The following is a 9,393-nucleotide window of genomic DNA, read 5'->3' on the forward strand; positions in this document are numbered from 1 at the left end:
TGGAAGGTTTCACCCTCCCTGGGGAGCAGAAAGAGACTGGGATAGGGTGTTAGTTGGGGGCAGGGGAAGAAGGAAGGGAGAGGGAACTGGGATTGAAATGTAAAACAAGCTTGTTTCTAAATTAAATAAAAATAGGGAAATGAATATTTTGAAAATTAATACCCACATAGCAGTCTAAATGTTTTTTTTTCTTTTTTTTCTGGGAGGTGGCAGGAAGGAAACCTGAACATGATTTCATGCTAAGTCCAACTATAGTTTGTAATTGGCACCTAGCTTTAATTGAACCCAAAGAAATGCCACATAATTGAAGATTTCCCTGTTCTTCAAAGCAAGGTCTCCTGCCTAGTCTTCCCCACCTAAGAAAACAGCATTAAGTCATTAAAAATCTGCATATTTGGCCTGTGAGCTGGGTAAGTGCATCTAAATGCTTGTTGTGCAAGTCTAACAGCCTGAGGCCCATCCTCCAGACAGATGGAAAGGTTGAGGAGAAACATTTCTACAGACTTCTTATCTGACCTTCACATGCGTATTATGGTACATATTACATACATACATACATACATACACACACACACACACACACACACACACACACACACACACACACCACAATAAACAGAGACTAATATAACTTTCAATTAAAAACTATATGAAACTAGTAATGAAAACTCCCTCACTATGTCATTTATCAACAGGTCCTGTTTACCCAAATTAGTAATGTACATTCAATGTGACTGTTTATCTTGATCTTCTAATCTGAGCCATGGTCATTCCTAATTTGGTTGATTAAATAAACAATAACCAAATAATGTCCTCAACATTGTTTTAAGTCCATTTATTTTATTTATAGAGTAAAACCAATATGGTATCTAAAATACTAAATTAAATTAGTTTTATTTGATACATAAAATATAAAAATAAAATATTCTTACAGACTACTCTACGATATTTCAATATAAGTGTCTATTTTATTGTGTTTAAATAAGCTTGAAAATGCTAATAACTTAAATTATATGCAATTTCATTATGGTACAAAGGTTCACAGTCCTGTTTTAGTTTGTGTTTAAGTGTGTGTGTGTGTGTGTGTGTGTGTGTGTGTGTGTGTGTGTGTGTGTGTGTGTGTGCCCATGCACACATGCATTTGTGAGTATGATCGTGTGTGCATGTAGGTTCATGTGGAAGTCAAAGAACAGTTGCAAATCCCTCCACCACGTGGGTCTTAGGGGATGAACTCATGTTGTCAGGATTAACAGCAAGCACCTTTATACTCTTGAGTCATCTTGCCTTTCTGAGAATGCAATTATTTAACAAGCAATTGTCACATGTCTGTAAATAAAAGTTGAGCATTTTACATTTGTTCCTGGCTTGTGAAGGTTGTAATTTTGGATTAAAAATAAACATACTGGAACATACATCCAGATCAGAAACATTCATATGCACAGCTGGAAAAAGATACTGCAATCTGAAAGTATAATTAAGATTTACCATCTCTATTTATAGAGTATGAGCATTGCAAATTTATTGTCTTTAAACGTGAAGGTTTAGAAAGTGTTAGAGGAAGAGAAAATATTCACTGAGTATAATGGAAGATGACATAGAAAGTGATATAACTAAATTCAGTATTAAGGATGGCAGCATGGGAAGGAAACAGACATATAAATGAAAATGATGCACCCAGAAAACCTACATAGTATTTCAATGAAAGACACAAAACATTCCATATTCCTGGAAAATGAGGCTTCTCTTGAGTTCAGTAAATATGCCTGCTGATGCCCATATTATTAATGTGTAAATGTATGAAATAAGCAACTATGGAAATGGAAGGGTGGATGGTTGCTTGCAAATGGGTGATTTGTGACGGCTACAAAGCCCCTTTCAATGGCAAATCATCTCATTTTATCATGAAGGAAAAGATTCCTACAAATAGGAGAGTCAGGCCAATTGAAGGTGTTGATAGGCAAAGCCTTGCAAGTGAACGCATTGCTGTCCTGACAGACTTAAAAGAATTTAAATTTTTCATATTCTTAATCCTTTTATTGCAGTATTAATAGTAATCAGATAAAGTAAATTTAAGTGATTCAGCGAATCCACTTAAATTTAAAATGTACAAATTGTACGGCTGAGCTACTTGGATCAGATAGCTATAAGATTAGTGCTTCAGAATGTCTCTAGAGAAGACAGTGATTTCTTATTTTGTGTATGCTATATAATATTTTTCTGTGAGTAGGCTAGCCTCATATTTGTGTTTTATAGCCAGGCCATAAAAATGTAGACAAAAAATCAATTATAGAGGTAGATCAAAAGAGATAAATTGGGTCTTTTAAGTAGTTTCTTCTTTAAGACATGGACTTCCAAAGAGCAATATAGTGCTATCACTATCCTCTTCCACAACAGTACCCTGGCATGTGAATTTATTACCAAAAGGGGTGATCACTTGTGGTCAGGATTACAGGGAATTGTAAACATGAATATATACTTCCCACTACCCTTTGGTGGTTTAACTTACAACAGTTACTTGTCTTACTAATGTGTCTGGCTCAAGGAGCATCACAAGATATTTGAAATTATCCCTTTTCATGCATAGCCAAACACTGTTACCAGAGTTGGACGAAATAAGAAATTATGGTGTAGTCATTTACAGTTAAGCATTCAGACTAATAATTTGGGTACTTTAGGGTAATTTGATACTTAATTGGCATTCAATATTTGCCTTCCACATTGAGTGGCATTTTGGGAGATGGAGCCCTGCCAGCTTCTATTCATTGTCTCTTCTCATGCGTAAACTCTTCAAGTATATACAGAATCAATAAGAAAAAAGTGCAGCAGAAACCCCAATAGAGGCTGCCCAATACATGGAGTTAGGAATTATCTAAATTGGAAGCTTACTGTAGGCAGCCAACATAGATAGGCCTTGCTGCAGCTGTTAGTTGAACACTGTAAGGCATTTCATGATGACACATCCATGCACACATCTAATGTATTGTGTTCATATTCATCTCCTCTGTCACCCTGTTCTATCCTCCTCAAGTTCTCAATTTCCATATGTCTAATAATGTGAGTTTTACTTCTATGTACTTAAAAAACCCTAACTGCTGAATTCTATGTATTAAATTAGCTGTGTGATAGTGGTCATTATAGATTACTTGCAGTTTTGAAGTGGTCATGGAAATTTTAATCTAGAAAAATTTAACTATGGTATGTTCCATCAGTGAAAGAAAATTAATGAAAAAAATACTTGACATTACTAGGTCTCTCCTAAATTCTTTCCAGGGGTTTTGTAGACACCTCTGTTCTTCGCCTGCTGGGCCACCCGACTGCCAGAAAATGTCTATTCTCAAGGTCCATTCCCGAGAGATCTTTGATTCCCGTGGGAACGCCACTGTTGAAGTTGATCTCTACACCTCAAAAGGTCTCTTGCAAGCTTCTGTGCCCAGCGGTGCCTCCACTGGCATCCACGAGGCCCTAGAACTCCTCGACAAAGATAAGACATGCTACATGGGGAAGGGTGTCTCAAAGACTGCTGAGCACATCAATAAAACTATCGCACCTGCTCTGGTTAGCAAGAAACTGAACGCTTTAGGAGCAAGAGAAGAACGACAAGCTGATGATCAAGATGGACGGCACTGAGAATAAATCTAAATTTGGTGCAAATGCCATCCTGGGAGTGTCTCTGGCTGTCTGCAAAGCTGGTGCCGCAGAAAAGGGGGTACCCTGTACCGTCACATGGCTGACTTGGCTGGCAACCCCAAGTCATTCTGCCCATCCCAGCTTTCAATGTGATCAATGGCGGTTCCCATACTGGCAACAAGCTGCACTTGCAGGAGTTCATGATCCTTCCCGTGGGGGCGTCCAGCTTCCAGGAAGCCATGTGCATTGGGGAAGAGGCTTACCACAACCTGAAGAATGTCATCAAGGAGAAATACAGGAAGGATGCCATCAATGTGGGTAATGAGGGCGGGTTTGTGCCCAACATCCTGGAGAACAAAGAAGCTCTGGAGCTGCTGAAGAATGCAGTTGGGAAGGCCGGCTACACGGACCAGGTTGTCATCAGCATGGACGTGGCTGCCTCTAAGTTCTTCAGGTCTGGCAAGTATGAATTGGACTTCAACTATCCTGATGACCCCAGCAGGTACATCACACCGTACCAGCTGGCTGACCTGTATAAGTCCTTCATCCGGAAGTATCCAGTGGAGTCCATTGAGGAACCCTTTGACCAGGACGACTGGGAGACCTGGCAGAAGTTCACAGCTAGTGCTGGCATCCAGGTGGTTGGGGAATGATCTCACAGTAAGCAGCCCTAAGAGGATTGCCACGGCTGTCAGTGAGAAGTCCTGCAACTGCCTCCTGCTCAAAGTCAACCAGATTGGCTCTGTGACCGAGTCTCTGCAGGTGTGTAAGCTGGCTCAGTCCAATGGCTGGGAAGTCATGGTGTCCCATCGCCATGGGGAGATAGAAGACACTTTCATCGCCGACCTGGTGGTGGGGCTCTGCCCTGGGCAGATCAAGAATGGTGTCCCATGCCGATCTGAGCGTCTGGCCAAGTACAATCAGATCCTTAGAATCGAGGAAGAGCTGGGCTGCAAGGCCAAGTTTTCTGGCAGATGATTCAGGAACTCCCTGGCCAAATAAAGTGGGTAGAGATCCTGGAAACACCTGCTGCTTAGACCCTGTCCCGGATGTCATCAAGTCATCAGGTCTGTCCAGCTTGTCCCTCCCATGCCACCACTTCCTTAGGCCACCTGGAGCCCTGCTGGAAATCCCAGCTTTGCAATTATGTGATTGGCTGAGTCATTGTTTCTGTCACTCACTTCCAAGCTAGTATCTGGAACCCAGTGTAATCTCTAGGGTGGCCACAGGCAAGACCCCCCACCACAGCGGTTCTACATACAAAATAAAAGCCTCAGGGCCCCATGATCTGCAGGCTGACTGAATCGGTCCCTGAGGACACTACTGAGTTTGCTGGGCCATTCCGGCCCCCACAGAGTGCAGAGAGTCCAGAGGTGAGCTATTCGGCTCCTAACTTGGGCCCAACTTCTGCCTGCCCGCCCTGGCAAACCCTGCCCAGGGATCTTCCACAGGACAACTCGACCCCTGAGGACCAAGCAACCCAGAGTCTGCTGACATCTCTGCGCCAGTGCTGCTCTCACCAACCTGGAGAGCAAGTGCCTGAGACCTGCCTGCACCCAACTTGAAATCCATCAGAGTATCAAAGTCAATTGCACACACCTGAAGAGAACACCTCACCCATACACACCAGGAAAGGAAGTGACACCAACTGTACCCACTGGAACAAGAGATGGGAAGACGACAATATAAGAACACATCCAACAACAGGAAAACCAATATGACACCACCAGAGTCTAGGGACTCTACATCAGCAAGACATGAACATCCCAACACAGAAGAAACAGAAGAGAGCAACCTTAAAAACAATTTCGTGGAGACGATAGAGAACCTAAAAGAGGAAATAAAAATCCTTCAGAGAAATGGAAGAAAAGACAAACAAAAAGATGCAAGAAATCAAGGAAAGCCAAAAGAGCCAAGAAAATACAACTAAACAGCTGAAGGAAACAGTTCAGGACCTGAAAACTGAATTAGAAACAATAAAGAAAACACAAACTGAGGAAATGCTGGAAGTGGAAAAGCTTAGTAAACAATCAGAAACCACAGATGCAAGCATAACCAATAGAATACAAGAGATGGAAGATAGAATCTCAGACACTGAAGACAAACTAGAGGAAATAACCTCGTCAAGCAAAGAAAATCTGAAGTCTAACAAATCCATAACACAAAATATTCAGGAAATTTGGGACACCATGAAAAGACCAAACCTAAGGATAATAGGTATAGAAGAAGGAGAAGAAACACAACTCAAAGGCACAGAAAACATATTCAGCAAAATCATAGAAGAAAACTTTCCCAACCTATAGAAAGACATGCCAATGAAAGTACAAGAAGCCTACAGAATGCCAAATAGAGTGGACCACAAAAGAAAGTCCCCATGTCACATAATAATTAAAACACCAAACATACAGAATTAAAAAAAAATATTAAGAGCAGCAAGGGAAAAAGGCCAAGTAACATATAAAGGCAAACCTATCATTACACCAGACTTCTCCATGGAAACTCTGAAAGCTAGAAGGACCTGGATAGATATTCTACCAAGTCTGAGAGAACATGGATACCAGCCCAGACTACTATACCCAGCAAAGCTTTCAATCACTGTAAATGGAGAAAACAAGATATTCCAAGACAAAACCAGATTTAAACAATATGTAACCACTAATCCAGCCCTACAGAAAGTACTGGAAGGAAAACTCCAACCTAAGGAAATTAACTACACTGGCATAAACATAGGCAATAGATAATCCCACTCTACAAAAACACAAAATAAAAGGCAGGGTAAATCCACATACAATACCAGTACCAACAACAAACCAAAAACAAACAAGAATAAACACTGAATGGAAATTAATTTCCCTCAATATTAATGGTCTTAACTCGCTTATAAAAAGACACAGGCTAACAGATTGGATACAAAGAAAGAATCCATCCTTCTGCTCCATACCAGAAACACACCTTGAATTCAAAGACAGACATTACCTCAGAGTAAGGTGTTGGGATAAGATACTCCAATCAAATGGACCCAAGATTCGAGCTGGGGTAGCTATCCTAGTATCTAACAAGATAGACTTGAAACTAAAATCAATCAAAAGAGATGAACAAGGTCATTTCATGTTCATCACAGGGAAAATCCATCAGGAAGAAGTCTCAATTCTAAACATCTATGCCCCAAATACAAAGGCACCAACATTCGTAAAAGAAACATTATTAAAACTCAAATCACAAACAAGGCCTCACACAGTTATAGTGGGAGACTTCAACACCCCACTCTCAACCCTGGACAGGACCACCAGACATAAACTTAACAAAGAGACAAAGGAACTAACAGAAGATATTACCCAAATGGGATTAACAGACATTTATAGAACTTTCTATCCAAACACAAAAGAATATACCTTCTTTTCAGCATCACATGGAACCTTCTCAAAAATCGACCCCATTCTCAGCAACATAGCAAACCTCAACAGGTACAAAAAATTGGAATAATCCCCTGTGTCTTATCAGACCACCATGCTTTAAAGATAGAAATCAAAAACAAATCAAAGTGCAAAAAACATACCAACTCATGGAAATTGAACAACATGCATTTGCAACATTCCTGGGTCAAGGAAGAAATAAAGAAAGAAATTAAAGACTTCCTATAATTCAATGAAAATGTTGACACAATATACCCAAACTTATGGGACACATTGAAAGCAGTTCATAGCTCTAAGTACTCATATGAAGAAACTAGAGAATAGCCACACCAGAGAGTTGACATCACAGCTGAAAGCTCTAGAAAAAATGCAAGCAAATTCACCCCGGAGGAGCAGATGCTAGGAAATAATCAAACTGAGGGAAGAAATCAATAAAGTCTAAACGAAGAAAACAATTCAAAGAATCAATATAACAAAGAGTAGGTTCTTTGAGAAAATCAACAAGATAGACAAACCATTATCCAAATTAACCAAAAGGCAGAGAGAGATCATGCAAATTAACAAAATCAGAAATGAAAAGGGGGACATAACAATGGACACTGAAGAAATCCAGAGAATCTTCAGGTCTTACTTTGAAAACCTGTACTCCACAAAATTAGAAAATTTAAAGGAAATGGACAATTTTCTGGACAGTTATCACTTACCAAAATTGAATCAAGAACAGATAAGCAACTTAAACAGACCTATAACCTCTAAGGAAATCAAAGCAGTCATCAAAAGTCTCCCAACCAAAAAAAGCCCAGGGCCACATAGATTCACTGCAGAATTCTACCAGAAATTTAAAGAAGTGCTAATACCAATACTCCTCAAATTGTTCCACAAAATAGAAGCAGAAGGGACATTGCCAAACTCTTTTAACCAGGCTACAATAACCTTGATACCCAAGCCGCACAAAGACACAACTAAGAAAGAGGACTACAGACCAATATCCCTCATGAACATTGATGCAAAAATTCTCAATAAATATACATCTATAGATATATTTTTCAGGAGGACTTCCCTGGTCAAATCTGATATTCATCAATTTTAAAGAAATCAATAGATTTTTCTTTCCTATGGAAACAAGGGCACAACCTCTCCCTCAATGCTATGTATTTTCTAACTTATATTTTGAAGTTACGGCATCCTTAAAGGATGTACGGTGCTTTAATTTAGCAATTTTTTTCTTACAACCCAATATCTCTCAGCAGCCTTTGCCCTCTGCTCATCAGTATTTAAAAATGTCAACATAAAGAAAGTAACATACAGGATCCAGATGCTCTTCATATTTTCAATCCTTACATGCATGGCTTATTCTCTTTATATGACTTTACTCTTTTTTAAAGACTTTACTATTATTTTAAACTATTTATTTTCTATGACTGTCTATACCTATTTTTTTCCTTTAGCGTCTAAGTACATTTTTAAGTATTCCTGAACATTACACCAGTAGCACAGACACTGAGGTCAACAATTGATAAATGGGACATTTTGAAACTGAGAAGTTTCTGTAAGGCAAAGGACACAGTCAACAAGACAAAACGGCAGCCCACAGACTGGGAAAAGATATTCACCAACCCCACATCTGACAGAGGGCTGATTTCCAAAGTATACAAAGAACTCAAGAAGCTAGTCTCCTAAACACCAAACAACCCAATTAAAAATTGGGGTAAAGAACTAAACCAACAATTCTCAATAGAGGAATCTAAAATGGCTGAAAGACACATAAGAAAGTGTTCAACATCCTTAGCCATCAGGGAAATGCAAATCAAAACAACTCTGAGATACCATCTTACTCCTGTCAGAATGGCCAAAATCAAAAACACCAATGAGGTTCATGTTGGAGAGGATGTGTAGAAAGGGGAACACTCCTCCACTGCTGGTGGGAGTGCCAACTTGTACTGCCACTTTGGAAATCAGTATGGCGACTCCTCAAGAAAATGGGAATCAGTCTAACACAAGATCCAGCAATTCCACTCTTAAGCATATACCCAAATAAGCACATTCATACAACAAAGACATATGTTCAACGATGTTCTTAGCAGCACTATTTGTAATAGCCAGAAATTGGAAGCAGCCTAGATGCCCCTCAACTGAAGAATGGATAGAGAAAATGTGGTACATTTACACAATGGAGTACTACTTAGCAGAAAAAAACAATGGAATCTTGAAATTTGCAGGAAAATGGATGGATCTAGAAGAAACCATTCTGAGCAAGGTGACCCAATCGCAAAAACACAAACATGGTATGTACTCACTCATATGGGGATTTTAGACATAGAGTAAGGATTACCAGCCTACAATCCACACTGCC

General features: G+C 39.7%; 1 pseudogene; it reads left to right on the forward strand.

Annotated features, from left to right (window-relative positions):
• The first annotated feature begins 3,324 nt into the window (after nucleotides 1–3,324).
• LOC100771781 lies at nucleotides 3,325–4,629 on the forward strand (annotated as a pseudogene).
• Nucleotides 4,630–9,393: the final 4,764 nt, after the last annotated feature.

Source organism: Cricetulus griseus, chromosome X, assembly GCF_003668045.3.
Source record: "Cricetulus griseus strain 17A/GY chromosome X, alternate assembly CriGri-PICRH-1.0, whole genome shotgun sequence".
Lineage (NCBI taxonomy): Eukaryota > Metazoa > Chordata > Mammalia > Rodentia > Cricetidae > Cricetulus > Cricetulus griseus.